Here is a 21782-nt window from a genome sequence, read left to right on the forward strand (position 1 = left end):
AAATGTTAAACTATTTATCAAAAATAAAATAGAAAAACTGTTAAGACAGAAGCTGCTAGAAAGAGTATGAGAGATGTAAATGAGATGTAACAGAGAAGTAACACATACATTAAAGGAGTTCATAGAAAAGATATAAGAAGAACAATTGAAGTTATAAATGAGAATACTTCCGAATGAAATTCTTGAATCTGTGATCTTTATCTAGAAAGTTTTGTGTAAAATTATTATCAGTATACAAACTGCTTCTTCAAGTTTCTGGACAGCAGGGATTAACAATTATATGATCAGGAAGAGAAAAAAATGTCATGCATGAGAGGCAGAGATGATATTAAAATGATATTAAAAATCAAAACAGACATATCCACCAATCAGACAGGAAGTGGGTTATCCACAGTAGAAACTACCGCTGACTGACGTTGGTTAGTTAATTGTATTCAGAGTTAGAGATTTTTGTCTGGGAGAGACAAGTCTTTTCACGATGTTTATTCTTCAGACTGTCTCCCCTCACAGTGACTGTCACATTGGGTGACTTCCCTGTGACAATATCGAGGGCTCATAGGAAATGAATCCATCATATTCTGACTTTGGGAGGCGGGGTTGAGAGCGTTATAGCATTTGTACCTAAAAGAGCTTTTATTTGTTGGTTTAATACCTAAAGCACTGTGTTTTGAACCTTTGTGGCTTTTATTAGTAGATATTAAGTTTATTCCCATTAAGACAACTTAACAAATATCAGTAGCCTTAAGGAGTCTTTCCATTGGAAGCCCTTTTCACCAGAGTCTGTTGATTTGGTTTTAACTGATGGGTAAGCTATGGGAAGCCTCCCTCTCACAAAGGTCTGTTCCTCTCCCTTGGCAGACTGTAGACCACTGAATGTGAAGATACCCGTTCATGTTTTTTTTTTTTTCCTCCAGAGCTTATTGGAAAACTCATGATTATTTTACAACTTTTTTAAACAAATCTCTCACCCAATCTCATTCAGTGTTCGAATATATATTCCTTTTGTTAAACACACTTGGATATTCGTGACTTAGTTGCATATAGAAGAATAAAATCTACTCTGTATGACTCCTTCAACACTCAGAGTTAGTTGTACTCAGCAAAATATGTTGGTTTTATGAAAATCACTTAACTGGTAGAAAGAAAAAAGAATATATTTTCTACTTTCCTTAGTAATCTAAATATACTTATCTTGGATAGAAGTATATGTGGTTAAGATCACTTGGAGTTTGTAAAGATTCATTTCACATGTTACTGGGGAAGCAAAAAGTAATATGTAGGATCGCTTAACACACATTTAATATAATTTTGGTGGACTGATGATTTTTGCATCATATATAAATTTCATTTTAAAATTCTTCCTACTTATTCAGTATTCAGAAACTTACTATATTCAGGAGTATATTCTAGCATTTTCTTACTGTTGTACAAATTACATAGAAATTATGCCATTGTATTTAACAGTGAGACATTTAACTTTTTTTTTTCCAGACTTGAATGCAGCGATCATGTAAATTAGAGAAAGGAGACAAAAATAACTTCTGAAATATTCTTCTCATGTGATATTTATTCTGGATGAAGCACTAAGATCGCTCATAGAGGTGTATCACTGTGAGTATTTTCTAATGGAATTAGAATGTTATTTTTTGTGTGTTTCAATAATGTCATATGTGCTACACTTTAACATAATTTAAGAATAACATATATAGATTAACAAAACACAGTAACATAGTGTAGGAGCAGTAATAGGCAGAATACTGCAAAACTCCCGAAATACTTGCTGATAAGAGAAAAGCTCTTCATCTCTATATATAAATAAATAAATGTTTGGGGTAAACCAAAGTGAAGGGAGGGACAACATATCAATTGTTTACCATGTCATGAAGGTCTTTGCCAGAATATGTTTAGTAGCGTGACAGTTTTCTGATGAGAAAGTAAAGTAATTACAGATCTAGGCTGGGAAGAATGATAGTCTTACCATGAACAATCAATACATTATGAGTTATAAGATTACAAATATAACAAATGAGATACTTTTATAAGGCAGAATGCTTAAATGTTGGTGATATTTTTAAATCTACTGAACCATCAGTGATAATAGCCATGAGTTCAGTTTTTCAATTGCTTCATCTGTACCTTATTAAGTTATCAAATGCTCTTTACTCACCACATCTGCAGTTTAATCATACAGAACTATTACACTCAGACAGAATAAAAATGAACAAAACCTTGCAAAAACCTTGTCAATTGACCTGAGGGCTTGGTTTGGTCATACAAATGAAGATATATATTTTCCACATAAAATTCCGCAGCATCCTACTGTAATGCATGAGTAAGTGCTATCATGACTGGTAAAGAGGATGGAATGATAGCTATTTTGCTGGCAGACTACAGGTGGCCAGCTGAATCTCTTAGGTTGCAGTGTCTTGGATAGTTCCACGAATTACACAGAAAAACATCACCTCTGGGGGAGATTGTATTTAATAAGAAAACTTCCAGACAACTAAGCATTCTTTGGGTTTTAAAAGTCGCTTGTAGAATCTCTGCGGATACTCAGAGCTCATCAGCAGGGCCTTCCCATTGGTCAGGTCCGTGCACTACAGATAGCTACACATTTTAAATGTCACCCTGGAATAGAGTCAAATATGGCTTCTGTTTGGACTTGTGTTATTGACCCCCAAAATAATTCAGATAACGAAAGATCTTTTTAGATATCCTATGACATACTGACATTTTTTCCCCTAAAACTGAACACATAGTTTGGGAAAATTCTTATGAATGTAACAATTTATATTTCATTTACTTAATCGTAATTCCAGAGGTATTTCACATAATGTAGTACCAGCTTAGATTTTTCACTTCAAATTTTGAAAACGTTATGCATAGTAAAGTTTAAATCGTTCCAAGACTTGGGGTAATGGGTCTCATTCCTATTTTAAATGGGTAAGTAAAAGTTTTCGAATCAGTCTCAAGACTTGTTTCCTTTAGCTGAGTGTCATAATTTTTATTCTCTCATTATCTCATAAAAATATGTATTCACAATATGACTGAATAATAGAATTGATTTAAAGCCAAATACCCCTGGAGACAAAGTCAAACTTATTAAACATGTTACTTACTCTACTAAAGAAGAAATTCAATTTTAATGTCTTTTAAAATACAATTTTTCGAGGCAGGGTCATAGAAAAGTTTTCATGAAAGTAAATATTCCTGTAAAAAGCAGACACTACTCTGAAGCAAATTATTTTTAATCAATATTGTTGGTTACTTGCATCTGAGAGAAATCTGTGAGTTGCTTTAAAACTATTAATCTTCTTCCAGAATGTCCTAGACCATTTATCAGAGCCATGTTGTCAAATACAGATTTGCAGAAATAATGTTCAGTGTCATTTAAGACTAAGTGATACTCAAAACCATACGGTTGAACACACTTAAATGGTTTAACACCATGTTCAGTCTATAAAATTCCCTTTGATCTAATCATTTTATTATATTTTGTGTCAATGTACGCATATGTGTATTTTAATGACTATGATTAGAAGGATGAATATGTATAGAAGTTCCCATCTACCAAGAAGCAACCTGGTTTAAGAAATTCTTTTTATTAAGCAAAACGTATCAAGCCCTCTAGTGGTGTTGGTATATAAAATATTTCACTGAGATGTGTGCTTAATAAGAGCATTTGTTTATGTTTGTTTGTTTGGCCTTCAAGTATAGGAATTTAACATTTCCTTGACATGAGGTTTTTGCAAATTCCTGTTTGCTCTGTGTGGCAGATAATTTGTAGTATACTTGAGGTGTTTTTTCTAACTTTACCTTAGGATAAAATTTTTAAATGCATCGATGTAAGAGTGAAGTAATAAATAGCCCAGTAAGTGATAAATCACACTGTTTTGTATCAGTTGCTTTTGTCCTTCAGTCTAGTATTAAAAGGTACTTACGACGTTTCATTTGCATGAGTCTGATAATAATAATAATGATAGTTTTTAAGGGAAAAACTACATCATGTTAGAACTTAGGTCTTCGTTTAAGTAAACAACATGATGAAAGATTAACCGTGGCTTACTCTTCTTACACTTTCTTTGTAATTCTTACCGAGATCTTTCATACTATTTAAAGTCCAAAGGAAATAGTCTTATTCATACTTAGCGATGTTTCCATTGAGTTTTGTTTTTTTTTGTTTTGTTTTGTTTTGGGGTTTTTTTGGCCTCTATGATAGAAGACCTGCACTTAGTATCTATAAAGTGTGTTTCAATTACTAAGGAACAGGTTTTGACTTCATGCCAACAGTATTTGTATTTCTTTCTTAAAAAAAATAATGTTTGATGCATAGCCAGAGGAAACTGAGGAATACCAAGCAGTGGAAATGGAAAAATAATATGAAAAAGGCTGAGATGCAAAGATTAGTCTCAGAGACGGTCTGTTCTCAAAGATGAATTCCTTGAGGCCCTGTCTTTTATTTCAACTTTGTTTTAGACTCAGAAATTGGACCCAGAATGGATCTGCTAAATGCAATTCTTTTCTTTCTTTCTTTTTTCTTTCTTCTTTCTTTCTTTCTTTCTTTCTTTCTTTCTTTCTTTCTTTCTTTTTCTTTCTTTCTTTCAAGCATATTTATTTATGTTGAGGAAGAGAGAGTATATGTGAGTGCCAGTGGAGAGGGGCAGAGAGAGAGGGAGAGAGGATCCCAAGCAGGCTCCACACTGTCAGTGCAGAGCCCAACTCGGGGCTCTGTCCCATGAACCATGGGATCACAATGTGAGCTGAAATCAAGAGCTGGAGACTAAGTGACTGAGCCCCCCAGGTGCCCCGGAAAGTGCTGTACTAGGTTTCTTAATTCTTCCCTCACTTCTCATCTTCCTATGGTATCCTTCACTGTGAGGTGAGAGTCTGCGTAATCCTGCCTTATCTGTCCCCACCAGTACTTGTTGGGCTGATGACGATTCTTTTGAAAATGTGTTCATTGTCCCTACTTCTCATCAAGAGATTCGTGCATGTGAATGTGTAGCCGGTGTCTTTTTTCTCCCTCTTTGTGCCCCCCTTGTTTTTAGAAGTCTCCAAATAAGACTGATTTAAAACAGGACAGTAAATCCTATTGGCCAATATATCTACTCTCCCTTTCTCTAAATCTAGACAATTTTAAATCTATGGTGCTAGAGGCATATATTCTTAAATCTATAGCCTTCACTCTGAAATAAGTTCATTTAGAAACCTGATGAAGCTGATGTTTCCTACTTGCATGACCCAAACACATACATTTATACTTCTCCTTTCAGATTATTCTAATCTTTTTCTCCAACCACGTGGTTTTGGAGGATCGCCATGATGGGTGATGTAGTGACAACACAAACACTAACTCCAAAAAGGGAACACAAAAAACAGAATATTCTGGAAGTTTGTATACTTCCAGACTCAACCCGGTATAATATATAACACTATGGAAGTTTAATTTTTGAACTAGGAGTCAGTAGAGCTTCGTCACCACCCATAACTGTGCCCTCGGGTCACATAGAATGCCAGGTTCATAATATATCCATGAACAAAGTATATTATGAAATCTCTAAGCTATCTTGTAACCTAAGAGTGTCCTGTTTCTAAATCATAGAAGCACTCAAAGATATCTTCCTATAAAGTGAAGGGTAGCAAAATATCGTTTTCCAGGATATTTTCCCTACAAAATCTTCCACCTCTCTCAGTCTCTTCCTTACTTGTCAGGAGTTGGACTGAGCTGAAGAGAGCTGAACTGCCAGGTGTCTGAGTAGTCAATTAAGGCAGTAAGCCAAAATGAAAGTAGCAGTCAAGCCTTTAATCACTTGCTGGGGTAATATAAGCAGGGAACCAATTTGGAGACAGCCCTTACTCCCCCCTAATTCATTTTCCTTCATGGAACACACTGGTTGGGAGTCAGGTGGATCAACACAGATGTGGGGCTCATTTATACTGATTAGAGCTCTGGACAAAAGGCTTTTCCGGGTTTGTGGGCCAGGGTGCCAGGAAGTAAAGGAAGTAAGGGTAGGAGTGGGAAGTTCCTGAGTCAGAGTGGAGAGACGTGTGTTCAAGGTTCCTCCATGAGGAGGTCCCAGCAGAGCTGCCTGAGGAAGGCCTCTGCCAAAGACCTCAGATAAAGAGGTTTGTTGCTGAAGGCATTTGGTCTAAGAATATGGACATGTGTAAGAGCAAGGCTGGCCGGTGGTCCTGAAACTCTCTACAGAGCAGTGCACGAGCTGTGCATCCTTTGAGGCAGGCCAGGGAATGCCTGCATAATTGCCCCTGATCAGGCCTGAAAAATCGCACATAGGGCTCCGGTCTGCAGTGAAACTTTTCACTGGTTATCATCTTACTTGCTTAGTTCCCCTGGAGTTTAAATTAGAGAGCAAAAGCCAATCAAATTGGTCTTTTATTTTGAACACTGTATCACATCATCTTATTCAATCAATTTCAATGTATAGAGGCCCCTGCTCTGGGCTTGGTGTGAGGTGCTAGTTACACTAAGACAAATCCCCAACTTCAAGGAGTGCCGTGTCTACTGGGGAGTCCAGGGGAGAATATTTATCAACTGTTGTAACAGTATTGTAGAGTGCCTAATATACGCCAGGCTTGCTCAAAATTCTCTGCTTTATCCTCACCACTACTCCATTACTTATGTACTATGGCTGTCTTCCATTTTGCGGATGTGAGGCAGCCATTAAGTAGGGTTAAGAGAGGTTAAGTAACCTGTCTGCTGGTAAGTGGTAAAGCTGAGTCTAGAGGCCACACACTTAACCACTGCAGTTTGCTTTCTATTTAAAAATATCTCGAGGCCAGAGACGTGCGCAAAATGTGAGGAGGGGACTGAAGAGAGGCTCTAAGGTTCCATGGGAAGTAGTCGAGTGGTAGGGAAATTGAGTGGACCAGGGATTGCGGTTGGGCGGGGGCTGGATTTGAAAGGTACAAGGGACAGCAGGCGGAGGGACATGATGAGTGCTGAGGAGAATAGCAGTTTGGTATCTCAGAAAATAAACAGTGAGCAATACAAAAGAGGCTGGCAAGGTAGGGAAGGGATGGGTAGAGAAAAAGAGAAGAACGTAAGGAGGTGTGCGATCAGAAGGACTTCACTCATTGTTTTATAGTGGGCGTTGGTGAAATAGAGTTAGGGAGAGGAGAGATGAGAGTGGCCTATATGTCTTTCCATTTTGGTTGGATGCTGCTGCCTCACACTGAGGTAATGATACAGGAAGAGGTTTATGAAGATCGTGTGTCTTGCTTTGAGGATCTTCAGTGTGTACCTGTTGAACCCCTGGCTGAAGGTAGTTTGCAGACAGTTAAAAATGTGAGCTGATGATTGGAAGAGAAATGGAATCCCAGGGAGCACAAGATCTAATGAGGAGGCAGAAAAATGGGAGCCTCAAAGTGAGGCCTCAAAGGGAGGGTTGGAAGCTATGACAGAGGAAGAGTCAGTAAATTCAGTATGGAATGAGTTTTAAAGACACATCAGTGATGATGATGAGGAGGAGATCACTGCAAAGGAGATATCAATTAAGATCAAAGCTGACCTGATCTTTGCAACTGATAGGTCACAGCTGTCTGTGGTTTAGCAGGGGCAGGATTAGAGAAGCAGTGAGGCCAAGGCCAGGGGGCGCTAGATTGAAGAGTGAATATAAAGCGATGGGACAAAGGACATTTCCCTGCGAAGAGAAGGAGATGGTAGAATTAAGGTAGGCTTTCTTATTGTTTATTAACTTGTCCAATAGTTGGATTTTTTTTTAATGGGCGTGATAGGAAGCCTAGAAAGAACCGGGAAAGGCAAAGCACAAATCCCACCAGGGTCTAAGGCGGAGACGCACGGCCAACTGGAGCACTTGATCTGTTGGACTTTGATAATGTCATGTAATCTCTCAATGCTTCGGTTTCCTCATCATTGAAATATGGATAAAAATAATACCGGTCTAAGAGTGCGATTGTGAAGATTAGGTGTTATGATATATGTGCAAGTGATGGACAGCAAGACTTCATGATCATGTTTGCTGTTATTTTGGGGAAACTAGTTGACCTCATTAATGAAGAGACCTATAAATGAGCACATCCTCCCAGACTAGAATAAAGAGGAAATGACTGACATTTCTTTAGGCAATTTTGTAAATAGGACGCTCAGGGGGATAAGGCCTTAATAGCCCAATGCTGTTAGCAGTTACCCCCTTTCTTAAAATAAAGCAAAACTAAGAGTAAAAGTCAGGACCTCTTCTGGCCTAAAATTATAAACATCTGGTGAATTCAAAGATGTTTGGTATGAAGACCCCTTTTATCCTAAAACTATAAGCATATGTTTGGGAATATTTTTCTGTTAACATTGTATGATACATCTTGCTTTTTGCAGGTGAGGTGGGAATCTTCTATTCAGATGTAACATATGTCTTGTATTCTTTCTTTAGCACAGGCCAATAACTACTATGACCCTTTAAGTAATGATAGAAAACCCTCCTAATACAACTTTACTTACAGAGAGGAAAATCATCATGCCCTCTTCCATGTACTTAGGAAAAGGAGTTTAAAAACTCTTTTTGTGAACAGTGCTAAATTGATTTAAATATATGTTAGAAATATTCTATTTGAGAATACCTTGATAATTGGAAGAACATTACAGTTTCCCCATCAACTTTGGTTATTATCTTTTCTCTGTGGGTGAGTCACATATTTAGATACAACCAAAAAGTAATTTGTTGTGAGCCTGAATGGGAGTAATCAAGCTAGGGAATAAAAAGGTAATGTTAAAGTAACAGAACCGATATTCTTGTATATATTTATAAAAGGACATTTTCTTGCAGAGTATGTGTGTATGTATGAATCATATGTCTTTTATTGGGATTTCTATATGCAATCCTATCACTTGTTCTGTGAGAACAGTCTTGTGCTTACTTTCATTTAACTTGAACCACTCTTTTCCTGTGGATTCTGGGTTAATTTAGCCTCGTTTTCTGCCCTTTTAGAAACTGAAAGCTGCCAATAATCTCAGATACTGTTGAATGGAAGCTAAACCTAAGAGAGGCTAGTATCAAATCTGTGGATGCGAGTTCCTAAATTTTCTTCGATTTCTGTAGGCCTTACTCATGCTGATTTATGAGCTCTTCTGAGATTCAAGATCTGTTTTTATTCTTAATTGTATGTGGTGTTCGTTCTAATATGATTTACACTACACTCAAAGGCTTTCTTCCTTTGCAAAAGCTGGCAGCATATGAACAATTTATACTTCTTGGGGACTCTTGCCTGTTTGAAGCACAACCAGTTTCTTTTGGGAAATGACTTTTAATTAGTAAGTAGGACACTTTTCATCACCTGCAGTGGCTTAGCTTTTAAGGGAATAGGACACGAGGCCAGTGACACCTTCTTGGGCCCGCTGTCTCTAGAGGGGCCTGCAATTAAGCTATCGGTGAAAGAAACAGCAGCCTCACCTTTTCCCAAGCGTCTGTTCCCCATTTCAGGTTTACTTTTGCATTCTTTTTCTTTCCTTGCTACTTCTTTGTTGCTTGACGGAGCTCTCTCTGGTATGGAGGTTCTTAATACTTACTTACAGAAGGGAACATGAAGAATAGGATGCCAGTCTTCAGTACAACTGCAGAAGCCTTATCACACTTACAGTGATATTGAAGGTGGTTGTCCATTACACATCTTTCTTGGGGGAGAAAAAAAGAAGATCGATTTTAATTTGCTACTTTTTAGTGTCAGCATGGTTTCACTGTGCAGCTTTAAATATGCACATAAAACGCAGTGGCACTAAAACATGGTAAGTCAAATGCTGATCATTTCTTTTGTCAAAGAAGCATGATCTTAACTCATGAGTCACTGTTAAATATAAGTGTAATGTGGAGGAAAAATGAAAATACGTTATGAGGGGTTCTTTTTCGCCAATTTGTATAATTTTTCAGTTAAGCAGTCATAAATCAAGGAATATTGTATTTTTTGAGGCTCATTAAAGAGACATTATACATCAGAATAGTGAAGTCGTCAGCATAATGAAATGATGAATGCCTGTAACTATCTGTATGTAAATGATGTGAGACAGATTCAGGGTGTTACAGAGGAGAATAACAATCTCGCTGACAGTTCCCTGTAGGTACAGTTGCTGGATGCTGGTGACAGATGTTAAATGCGAACCTCTTCAATGGTGAGCACTTATTAGCACTCAGTGGAAACTAGCACTATAAAATAAGACAAATAGCAGATAATATCATTTTAAATAAATTTGTTCAGCAAGGTGTGTTATTGCATTTGAAACACCTTCTTTATTGACAGAGGCCATATTCTAAATTGAAGAAAACCTGTTAGAAAAGAAAAAATGGCAATTTAGAGAACTAGTACATAAAAAATGTATACATATTTTGTCCATTTCCTTCACTTCTGTAGGGGCTGTCCGAAAGTAATAGGTCAGACTTACCCACTTTTGTTTTATTTATTCTGTCAACGGAACCTGTCTGTCCCACCTGTTGTGTATACATATACTCTATGAAGTGAAATTGGTAATCTGCATACCATTTTGTCGACCATCATCTCTGGTGCAGTGTATGAGTTCTTTCTTCATCTCCGTATCGATTACAGTCATGTCTCTTTTGTTTGAGAGTCCCTCTGCTGATTAGCCGGGGACTTCAGTCTTACATTTCATGTGCTTTATTTCACTCACCGAAGTGGAGCAGGCAGTAGACGTAGTAATTTTCTAGAGGTTCTTGTTTGTGCATTTCAGAGCAGCTGATACAGGTGCCAATTACATGAATAGATATTACTCGAAGAAGAAAGAGCGAGAAAGAAGATAGGAGGAAGGGAAGAATGAAGGGAGAAAGGGACAATTTTTAGTCCAGCATGGGTCAACCGATGAGTCTGTGGCATCGGTCAAATCCTTTGAACTCTCTCTGCATGTATTCCCATTTTCTTTTCTTCTGTTCAGCTTTATGAGGCATAGTTGGTGAATTAAACTTTAAGATATTTGAAGTTTACAACGTGATGATTTGATAAACAGATACATGCACACAGTGTGAAAGGATGGGCAGAGAACGCACATTGGATTGTCTGACTGAATGTATGTAGTCAGTGACATTAATAAAAATATTCATGTTCTGTATACTCTGGGGATGGGGGTTTATTATTTGTAATGAAATATACCCATACCTGTGCTATAGTATTTTGGCACTTTATTTATTCACTTTATGTGAATTTCTAGCAAGATAAATGGTGTAAATTCCCCATAAACACCAGCCAATATAGTGATACCCTATTCCCTATCCTGATGTATAGGTAATGGGGTTTAAAATAGTTTGAGTATTTAAATAAAAATGTTTATTTATGTTTGAGCAAGCAAGCAAGAGAGAGCATGAGTGGGAGAGGGACAAAGAAAGCAGGAGAGAGAGAGAGAGGGAATACGAAGCAGTCTCTAGGCTGTCAGGGGAGAACCCGACTTGGGGCTTGAGCTCACAATCCCTGAGATCATGAATTGAGGCAAAGTCAAGAGTTGGATGCTGAACCAACTGAGCCACCCAGGAGCCCCACATTCATTTTTTTAAAGTTTATTTATTTATTTTGAGAGAGAGAGCGCGCGCGCAAACAGGCGAGGGGCAGAGAGAGAGGGACAGAGAGACCCCAGGAGGGCTTTGCTGTTGTCCGCCCTGATAGGGCCCCAACTCAGGATCCATGATATCATGACCTGAGCAGAAATCAGGAGTTGGGTGCTTAAGTGACTGAGCCAGCCAGGGATCCATGACTAAAGATATATTCTTAAAAAAAATCACCTGTTTTACTTCTTTTTGCCTTAGGAATACAGCAAGCTACAGGCATGTGAATTTTTTAATTAATAATTAATGTTTATAGTTTGTGGTGATATGAAAAATCCATGAGAACATAGTAGTCGAAATTTTCAATTGTCTCCATATTAAGAAGAATAACCACTTAAATTGCTAATGGCACTTTCAATATGCGATTATATAAAATAGTAATTATTGTTTGAATTCCTTATATACATTTTTGGAAATTTTATGTTTAAGAAAAAGATTTGAAAATGTCTAGACACAACTTATAAGTCCAAAATCATGCATAGCTATTATATGACTAAACTAAAATGAAAATCTATATTTTTAAATATACTGTATTATTTTACCTTTCCTTTGCATATTCCTCTACTAACAGACGGTCTTCATTTTGCAAGTATACTCGCTTAGCAAAAGAAATACACTTACGATTTTCTATAATAATCTTTAACTTAGTTCATATGGAAACAAACACACAAAATCTGAGAGCATATATTATATATAATAACAATTTTAAAATATGATTCACTTTTATATATAACCAAATAAATATATTTTGGGTTTTTGTCTCATATCCTATTTTATAATTGACTGTCTATTTTGCCTTAAAGGGAAGAAAGAAGCAGTTGAAAGTTGTGGCAAGGGCACCATTTTGGATGTTGAAAAAAGGCATGGAAAGAATAATCAGCATTTAATTTTAAGCTAACTCCCATTTTTTCTCTAAAGGAAAGGAATCCAGGGTTCTTTTCATGAAAATTATTATTTATGAACAATTTGTTTTATCTCTATATTGTTAAGAGGCCAGCAACAAATTGTTGGAAAGCATGACATAGATCAGTCATTACTTTATAGCCAACCATCTTCTAAACGTACTGCCGCTGGTATAGAATTGAATATGCTTTTATTAAATTCTGTTTACATTTAGGCACTTTTTAATATCTGTGGTAAAATAATAGACAGCAAAATAACTGGATGGGTTTATATATATATAAATCTATAAATGCATTTTATAAATATATAAAATTATATATATAAGATTTATGAATATAAATATACATACCAAGTTTTGTGCTTCTTAATATAAGTTCTCACTGGTTATTATTACAATTCAGTGCACATAGTTTTCTAATTATATTATTTTTACAATTTTATATTAAAAAAATCACTTTTAAATCCATACCTCATTTGACCGATGACATGATTTGAATCCTTTATTTTAATTCCAAGTTCATTGCTCTATCTGAATCCTTTATTTTAATTCCAAGTTCGTTGCTCTATCTGCCCTATCACAGTGCTTCTTGATAAATCTCTCAAATATAAATCCAAAAGTATGCATGCTGCAGTCCACATGGTTGTACTTTCCCAAGCCCAAGCTATGGTATATGGAAGGAGACTTATTTAATTGGATTTTTTCACATTTACTAACTTTCTCTTTCAAAGGTAGTTTAGAGATAGAGGAATGCTCAGGAGATTGATTGAATTCAGGATAACATTTCCACCATTCTATTGCACAGACAAATGATTCCAGAAAACATTTCTCAAAGTCAAAACACATCCTATCTTATTATGTAATTCTTTTTCCTTCAATTACATATCATTTGTAAACATTGCTACGTTATCATTTACTGCCAATTGTAATAAATGACTTAAGCATTTTTAAAATTATAAATATTCATCTTTCAAGCTGTATGGACATGTACACACACATACACATATATGTTATATAATATATACATGTATATATGTTATGCATTTTTAATAAGCTTCAGCTTTATTAATCAGAATTTAGCCATCATAATGAGACTGAGCTAGGAAGCACCAGAAAGCATTTAAAAAAGGTTTTTTTCTTTTTAATTTTTTTTCAACGTTTATTTATTTGGGGGACAGAGAGAGACAGAGCATGAACGGGGGAGGGGCAGAGAGAGAGGGAGACACAGAATCGGAAACAGGCTCCAGGCTCTGAGCCATCAGCCCAGAGCCCGACGCGGGGCTCGAACTCCCGGACTGCGAGATTGTGACCTGGCTGAAGTCGGACGCTCAACCGACTGCACCACCCAGGCGCCCCTAAAAAAGTTTTTTTTAAATAGTTACTTACTTTTGAGAGAGAGAGAGAGACTGAGCACAAGTGGGCGAGGGACAGAGAGAGGGAGACACAGAATCCAAAGCAGGCTTCAGGCTCCGAGCTGTCAGCACAGAGCCTGACCTGGGGCTCAAACTCACGACTGTGAGATCATGACCTGAGCCAAAGTCAGAGGCTTAACCAACAGAGCCACCCAGTTCCCCCTTACCGGAAAACATTTGTAGATAGCACTAGGATTATCTGGGGAACTGGGAGCTGTAGGAGCCATTTATGAATATTAATACCAGGAATCGATTAATTGCTCTGGGGCATTTAGAGTCTTGTAATGTTACAAATGGAAATGACCTTAGAAATTATCCATTCTTTGGATGGCAGTAGTTGAAAAATATTACATTGCCTTAAGCTGATTGGAACTTGCTGCCTGGACCACATGTAAGAATAAGACTACATGAAGCATATCATAAGCTGTTAGCCCCATCTACCACCGGTGAGGCATGGAGCTTGGCAGCATTCTTGCTGCGGCTCAGAGAGTTTAAGTCAAGTGCCCAAAGTTGCTAACTTTGAATCCATGGCCATAAACGGGCCATCTGACTCATAATCCAGTGCGATTTGCTCTGTTCTGTTGACAAAGTACAAACATACCCAGTAGGCTTCGTCAGACTAAATCCAGAGACATTAAGGAGATTTAATAGAGAACATGAAGGAGAGCATTCAGGGTATGGTGGCTGCTCTGAATCCATGCCCTTGTGGGCTCAACTTCCTGAGACTTACTCTTTTCCAGGCATAATGTACTTAAGATTATTCCGAAGCACTGTAACTAGGCACCTTCTTTTATTAATTACGTTCACTGTATTTTATGTTTCATCTGTCTTGTCTTAGAATTTCCAAGAATGTGGTACCTATTCTATAAGCTAAAGAAACGGATATGTGTAAGGTGAATATACTAAAAAGAGATCATGGAAAATCTCTTCACGTGTAACCTAAACACTGGATTACAATGCAGATATTTTCATTCCACTGTGTGGTATTTATGTAATGAAAGTTTTGATGTTAAATCTGAAAATTAACTTCATAGACACGAAAACAGTTTGGCAAAATTCAGACCATCACCAGTGCTGTCTTTACTCCATTTCTGCCACCTTTTTATAAAATCGTGTCTAGCTGATTAATATAACAGAGCACTTCAGCTTTGGTGAAATACACTTATTCAATTTCACTGAAGATTATAGGTTTCAAATAATAAAATTGGATTTTATTGAGGATTGAAGTGTGTAAATAGAACATTTGATTGAATTTAATAAAATGGTATCCTGCTGATGGAGGCAAGTCATTTCCTCCAGTTTTAACTTGATTACAAAGACAAGAAGTTTTATGAGCAATTTTGAATGGAAAATTTCTTTCTGTCTAGAGGAAAAAAAAAATATTGAAAAACTAAGAAGTGGTACCATTTACTATTTTAAATTAAATAGTTGTGAATGTATGGTTACTTTTGAAATGTAATAGAACCATTTTCTAATCTGTTTTTGTGGCTGTTTACTTGATCACTAGGGTTAAACCTGAAACTTATGGAGAAGTTAGCCCAGTAGATAAGTTTGCTTCTCTCTATCTTTGAATAGTTTTATCTTGGTGATAAAGATTCTTCATGATACATGCAGTTCTGTATTTAATCAAAATATAGTGAGATCAGAGCATCATTCTTTTTATCACAAAATGAATCACTGCATAGTAACTGCTATTTAAATGTTTGATTTTCTTTAGCCATTTCTGAGGTTTCTTAAAAAAGGAACACAAAGCAATTTTTTTCTACTTTCTGACATATATATATACATATATATATATATGTATATGTATATATATACACACACACACACACACACACACTGATACACACACACACACACACACACACACACATACTTACATCAGTATAACAAAATAAAATGTTATTTTGCCAAAGTCTACTTTTTAATTAATGTCAGTATTTTAATTAATCACTTTGTTAGGCTAAAGAGCCCGCTGCAAATCCCTTTTTTGTTTGTTTGTTTGATAACAGCCGAACTCTTGAAATGTTGTTAGGATTTTTCTAAGAGACTATTTGGAAGCTATATAAGACAGGCTAGATTTGCAGTCAGGCATCATTATAAATATAAAATGAGTGTTAAATGCCAAAAAAGAATGCCAGAATTGTGGACATTATGTTGACTGAAGATTGATAATAAGTGGTTCCAGACCAAGATGAATTTTAATGTGGCCTAAAAGAGTACCTTGGGTTGATTTAGAATATTATCCTTAAGCAGTTGTTTCAAAGTATCTGTAAGGGAAATAAACAATCCGAATGTAGTAGTTCTATTCAATTATTTAGAGGTGCTTTCAAAGAAATAAGAAGATAAACAGTTGATAAAGGAGCTTTACATTACAGGAAAAATGTATCTATGTTGATAATGGCTGTTGTGTTGTTTTTAATGCTTGGAGAGTGGTACATTATACAGAGAAAGAGAAGGGTCACTAGAGAGAGAACTCGGTGGGAAGACAAACAAAAGAATAATGGTGGCCAAGACAACCCCTAGCTGTACAGGAGAGTCAGTTTAGAAACAGAAAAAGAGGCAGCAGCAGAAAATAAATAAACACTGTACAGGAAAAGTGCCTGTGGTTCAGACCCTCTGCTATCATATTGGGAGCTGTTTGAATGCAATGATTAGAAACACTATTTGAAAACAGAAAAACCTAGAACATCTGAGGAATGGGAGTTTGATGCCCAAACAGTGATGAGAAGAACAAAGCCCTGTAATTAGAACAGTAGTAGTTCTTTCTTTAAAATGTTCAAAGTATAGGAGATCTTTCATCAGACGAATCAAATAAATTAGTTTGAAAACGTGTTCTGATGAAACTTCCAGATGCATCTTTATCAGGTGCCAGTTCTGTAGTTTGAGAGGAGCCACAAAGAAAGAAGGATGAGAAAGCACATGAAAATGCTTCGTTAAAACTGGAGAAAGTCGGAAAAGTGTAGACCCAAGATTATCATTTAGGATGGAAGTCTAGAAAAGGCTAGGTACGTGAATTAAAGTGTTTAAATAGAAACACCGTTGTATATGTGGTAGGGCTTTTCACTTTTAAAGACTGCTCTAACAGAACCTTGGGTGACATTTGTTAATTTAATTTTTTTAAAATTTATTTTGAGAGAGAGAGAGCAAGTGAGTAGGGGGAGGTATAGAGAGAGGAGGAGAGAGAGAATCCATCAGCACAGAGCCTGATGTGGGGCTCAAACCCACAAACCATGAGATCATGACCTGAGCCGAAACCAAGAGTCAGACGCTTAACTGACTGAACCACCCAGGAGCCCCTGATATTGTTAATTTTAAAATACACAGAAAAAGTAGATCACAAAGAGTGTCTGTTATTCATTGAATGCCTGATTTGTCACTTGTTTCATCTTTAAGTAGTTGTCCAATAGTTGTACATGGCTGTCAACTCATGTATACAGTTACTGAAATTCATCTCACTGTAATAGTCTCATTTGAACATCAGAAAAGAAAACAAAAAACAACCCTGCAATAATGCAAATATTAGTTATCGTAGGAGTTTGTCAGTATTCATAAGATCAGCACATTATTCTGTAGTGTCTTTTCAGTTCTGAAAATTGATGGGAAGAAAAGAATGATTCTGCTTATCAGAATAATTTTAACACACACAAGTCTCATGCCATGTCTAGTATGATCATCACTTCTCTTTGGTGTGAAAATAAAATGACCAAACATCTATCATTACATCCGTATTACCAGGTAACATATTGATATTAAACTCAGAATTGACCTGTGATCTCATTACTTGTAGGAAGATTAAAATCGTTGCTGAACGGTGAAGGCAGAACACAGAAGCTGAATAATGAAAATACAATAAATCAGTTTCAAAACTAAATGAAACCCAAACCAACTTCTTAACAAGTCCCATTTTCATCCTCACCATTGAGCTTTATAAAATAAGAACCTCAAAAAGTCTTCATCCTCCTCGGATGCAAGGATTGTTTGTTCTTATCCCCAAAGAAATTCTACATAGGCAGCAGAAGACCTGATTGCTCACTAACATTTGTTCCAAAGTCAAACAGAAAGCAAGCCACTTCCCTACTTGTTTTTCTTCAACTTGCGTTCAATATCTGCACATAACGTATCAAATGAAAAGTGAATGCAACATTCTGTTTACAGCCTAAGCACCACATTTTGAGAAAGCGTAAATCTATACTATGCCTATACGAGTAATATACAAGTACTATTAGTACTATTTAGTAGTAGTGGTCAATACAAATTTCAGACTCTACGATGTCCGGAAAGCAGGAGTGAATAATATAGTAACTGCTAAAAGGTAGTTTGGGAATTTAAATTTTTGTATGTTTACAGAGTTTTCAAAACCTAAAATAGTATTTAAGATAATGGTTAATTATATTATGCTGGCATTTATCAATAAAACATGGATATAATTTTCTTATGAAGTATATCCATTCCTATGTAAAGTTCTTATAAGGTCAAGAATATATATACTCGATTATGTTTAGAATAATAATGAATTAAGCCACAAAAGCAGTAAACAATTTGAATCACAGAACTTTATCTTTTTAATGGTTTTTAAATGTTTTTATTGAGAGAGAGAGAGAGAGAGAGAGCACACAATAAGCCAGCAGGGAGGGGCAGAGAGAGAGTTAGAGAAAATCCCAAGCAGGCTCTGCACCGTCAGTGCAGACCTCGAACCCGCAAACTGTGAGGTCATGACCTGAGGTGAAATCAAGAGTCAGATGCTCAACCAGCTGAGCCTCCCAGGTGCCCCCAAATCCTCAAACTTTAATCTGTTAGTGTCCTTGCAGGTCACATGGGACGTTTTTCCATGTCACAGGTAAAGAAATGAGTGGTGCAGAGATTCTAAGTGACTTGTACCTGGTCTGTTGTCAGGCAGAAGAGAATTATTTTCATTCTCAGTGTAGACACTTCACACTGGGTAACTATCTCTTCGTGACTGAATCTGAGGATGTTTGTCGGCAACAGAGCTCTCACTTTCAATCTAGGTCGTTATTTTTTGTATGGTCAGTTGTATATTATTGTCATTACCATCGTTATAATCAACTCCCAATTTCATTTAAGTGAACTTAGATTGCATCATATCACAATTTTAATCAAAATGATGTAATAGAATATATGATAAAGGTTGCAATAACTGTTGCTTAACAGGCTTTCAAGCATCATCTGTTGCTTTGTATGAATCATATTAACAGAATGACTCAAGGTTAAAAGAGCTTAAGATGAACATCAGAAGGTAATAGTTACGTGCCATCTCTGTGACAGTACTGAGGAAGGAATGTGAGGGTCGAGATTTCAGAAGCGTAGTGAGACAGTACAGTTCACGGAGAAGGGAAGAAGGGATTGAGTACACAGCCTGTAGTATCATCAGAGAAAAAGTGAGGAATCTCCATCCCTATGTCCACAGATAATTGCCCAGGGAAAAAGCAGGAAGCCCCAGCTAATTTCATCTTCTTCCAGACATACTGCCAGACTGGGAGAGGAAGCACCACTGGCTAAATGCTGGGTCTTTGAGCCAGGGAGAGGCAGGTATCCTCGCCAGAACTGTGTCCTGCATCCTGTACCTCCTGTTCCCTCACTGTCATGCTTTCTGGCTAGAGAGAATATACAGTCCACTTGGCTCTTTAATGGAAATTGTGGTGAAGGTGAACAGGAAATGTGACGACGACCAATGTATGCTCTCCCAGAACAAACAGAATGTGTGAGTGAAGCTGCCCATGTTGGCTGTAAGACTATCCGGAGCCCAAACCTAATGAATAGCATAAAGGACATCTTGAATGAATTATAGAGGTTAAGCAAAGAAATCTAGCAATTGATGCCATCAGGAGAGAAGGTGATCAATGTGGATAGGCTGACAAATGGAATTGTAAAAGTATTCAGAGATAAAATACAGGAAAATGTTCCTGAGATAAATGAAGAACTGTGTTTACTCGAGTGTGTGCATGGACCATTACAAAATGAGTGAAAGAATATGGATGAGAACAGTGGTTGAAAGAGGGACCAACCCTTTCCCCACCCCCCAAACGGTATGGGCTGACATTTGCAGGAAGGAGAATGGGCGGGGAGGAACAAGGGTTCTGACCACTTGCTTTGAGAATTTTTAGGACGTTTTACTGTGTGTCATGACATAGAATCATTTTTTGGCAACTCTTTGAAAAACATCAAAGAAATTAATTGTATTTTTTTATTTAAAAAAAATTTTTTAACGTTTATTTATTACTGAGAGACAGAGAGAGACAGAGCATGAGCATGGGAGGGGCAGTGAGAGGAGGAGATACAGAACCTGAAGGAGGCTCCAGGCTCTGAGCTGTTAGCACAGAGCCCGATGTGGGGCTCGAACTCACGAACCCAGTGAGATTATGACCTGAGCCGAAGTCAGACACTTAACTGACTGAGCCACCCGGGTGCCCCAAAATTAATTGTATTTTTAATGTTTTATTTGGGTGGAGCAAAGGTATATCTTTTGCTTGGACAACATGCTGAGACAGGCCAGGAATGTTTAAGGTGTACTTTAGTAGCACTGTAGGGTTTCTGCTTGGGTTTGGGATTTATAATACAATGTAGATTAAATTGTTCTGTAGAAAAGATCCTTGACTACGGTTGTACAATGGCCAGCTTTGGATTATTGTTATGAAAGACAGTACAGAGTTACCCAGAAAAAAGCCAGTATGAGTCTTAGGATAGCTACTCTACTTAAGGGGAAGATTATAGAAACTGCAGTGATATTAAAACCATAATCTTTGTGTTAATGCATAGCACAGGATTACGTTTCAAAAGGAGAGTAAATATAGGAAATATTTCATTACTTAAAAAAATTGAAGAAGTCTAAGAAACTCCCTCATGAACACTACAGGCCGTAAATTATTATTTTTTTTTAATTCAACCTTCACAAACACTTAGCGTTTAATAAATTGGACCAGTTCAAAGCATTCATTCTATTCAATGAGCTTATACCAGCACCCCTGAGGACTGAGTTACCATTAAGACACAAGAGATTAGGTAGAAAAACCGAGATCAGATAAAGATTAACTGCTGGGGAAAAAATATGTAATGAACATTTTCCCAGGGATAGGAGACTGAGTTATAATTTACATAAGGCACAGATATGTGGCAAAAAGCTGAAAATGTTCAAGATTAAGTGAGAGCCTGATGAATCCAGAATTATACAATTTTTTTTTATCTAAGCCATGAAGAGTTTTATTTTCCGGGCAGATTGGCTGTCTCAGAGTGCAGAGTTGCTTAGAATTTTCTCTCGGTTTATTTACTTTTTCATCCCTAACCAAATTAATTATGGCAACAGGATATAAGCATGGGGCCATGGGTGTGATGGGCCACCTATGTAGGTGGGAAGTCCCTTTTTCATAGAATGGGAGGACACTGAGGTAGATAAATTGAACAAAAACATACCGTATCCTCATTTTCACTAGAATGTCAAAAGTTATTTTTCAACCCTGGTATTAACTTTGAAAAAGCTAGACTCCTATGGAACTGTGAAAGTCTCAATTCCCATTGCCCAGCTGTGTTGTAATTATCACCCAGACATCCAAATGTTGTCAGATTTTGTAACCGTAGAAAATGTCTTGATGGCAGTACAAAATGTAAGTTGGAGGACATTTTATTGTGGAGACATTTTAATCTGCGATTATATACTAAAAATAACTGTGTAGTATTTTATTAATATGCCAACAATATCTTAAATTGTATATAGGACACCATGTCCACCTTCCATGTGGTTGTATCCTCAGCACTAACACAGCACCTGATATATGTAGTGAGTATTTGGTAAAAGTTTGTTGAATACATGAATGGATTGAGTGGCATTAACTATGTGGCCACAACAGAAAAAAAAAAAAGAGAAAATTGATTAAAAATTCCACT

At 36.8% G+C, this 21782-nt stretch overlaps 1 long non-coding RNA gene across 1 annotated transcript in view; it reads left to right on the forward strand.

Annotated features, from left to right (window-relative positions):
- The first annotated feature begins 1495 nt into the window (after positions 1-1495).
- Positions 1496-21782, forward strand: part of LOC121039937 (uncharacterized) — a 389599-nt gene continuing 369312 nt past the window's right edge. Inside the window, exon 1 of the long non-coding RNA XR_005795047.1 lies at positions 1496-1611. This is a non-coding gene — a long non-coding RNA (uncharacterized LOC121039937). The remainder of the gene's footprint in view (positions 1612-21782) is intronic.

This window comes from Herpailurus yagouaroundi, unplaced genomic scaffold (assembly GCF_014898765.1).
Source record: "Herpailurus yagouaroundi ecotype Mexico unplaced genomic scaffold, PumYag 181, whole genome shotgun sequence".
Lineage (NCBI taxonomy): Eukaryota > Metazoa > Chordata > Mammalia > Carnivora > Felidae > Herpailurus > Herpailurus yagouaroundi.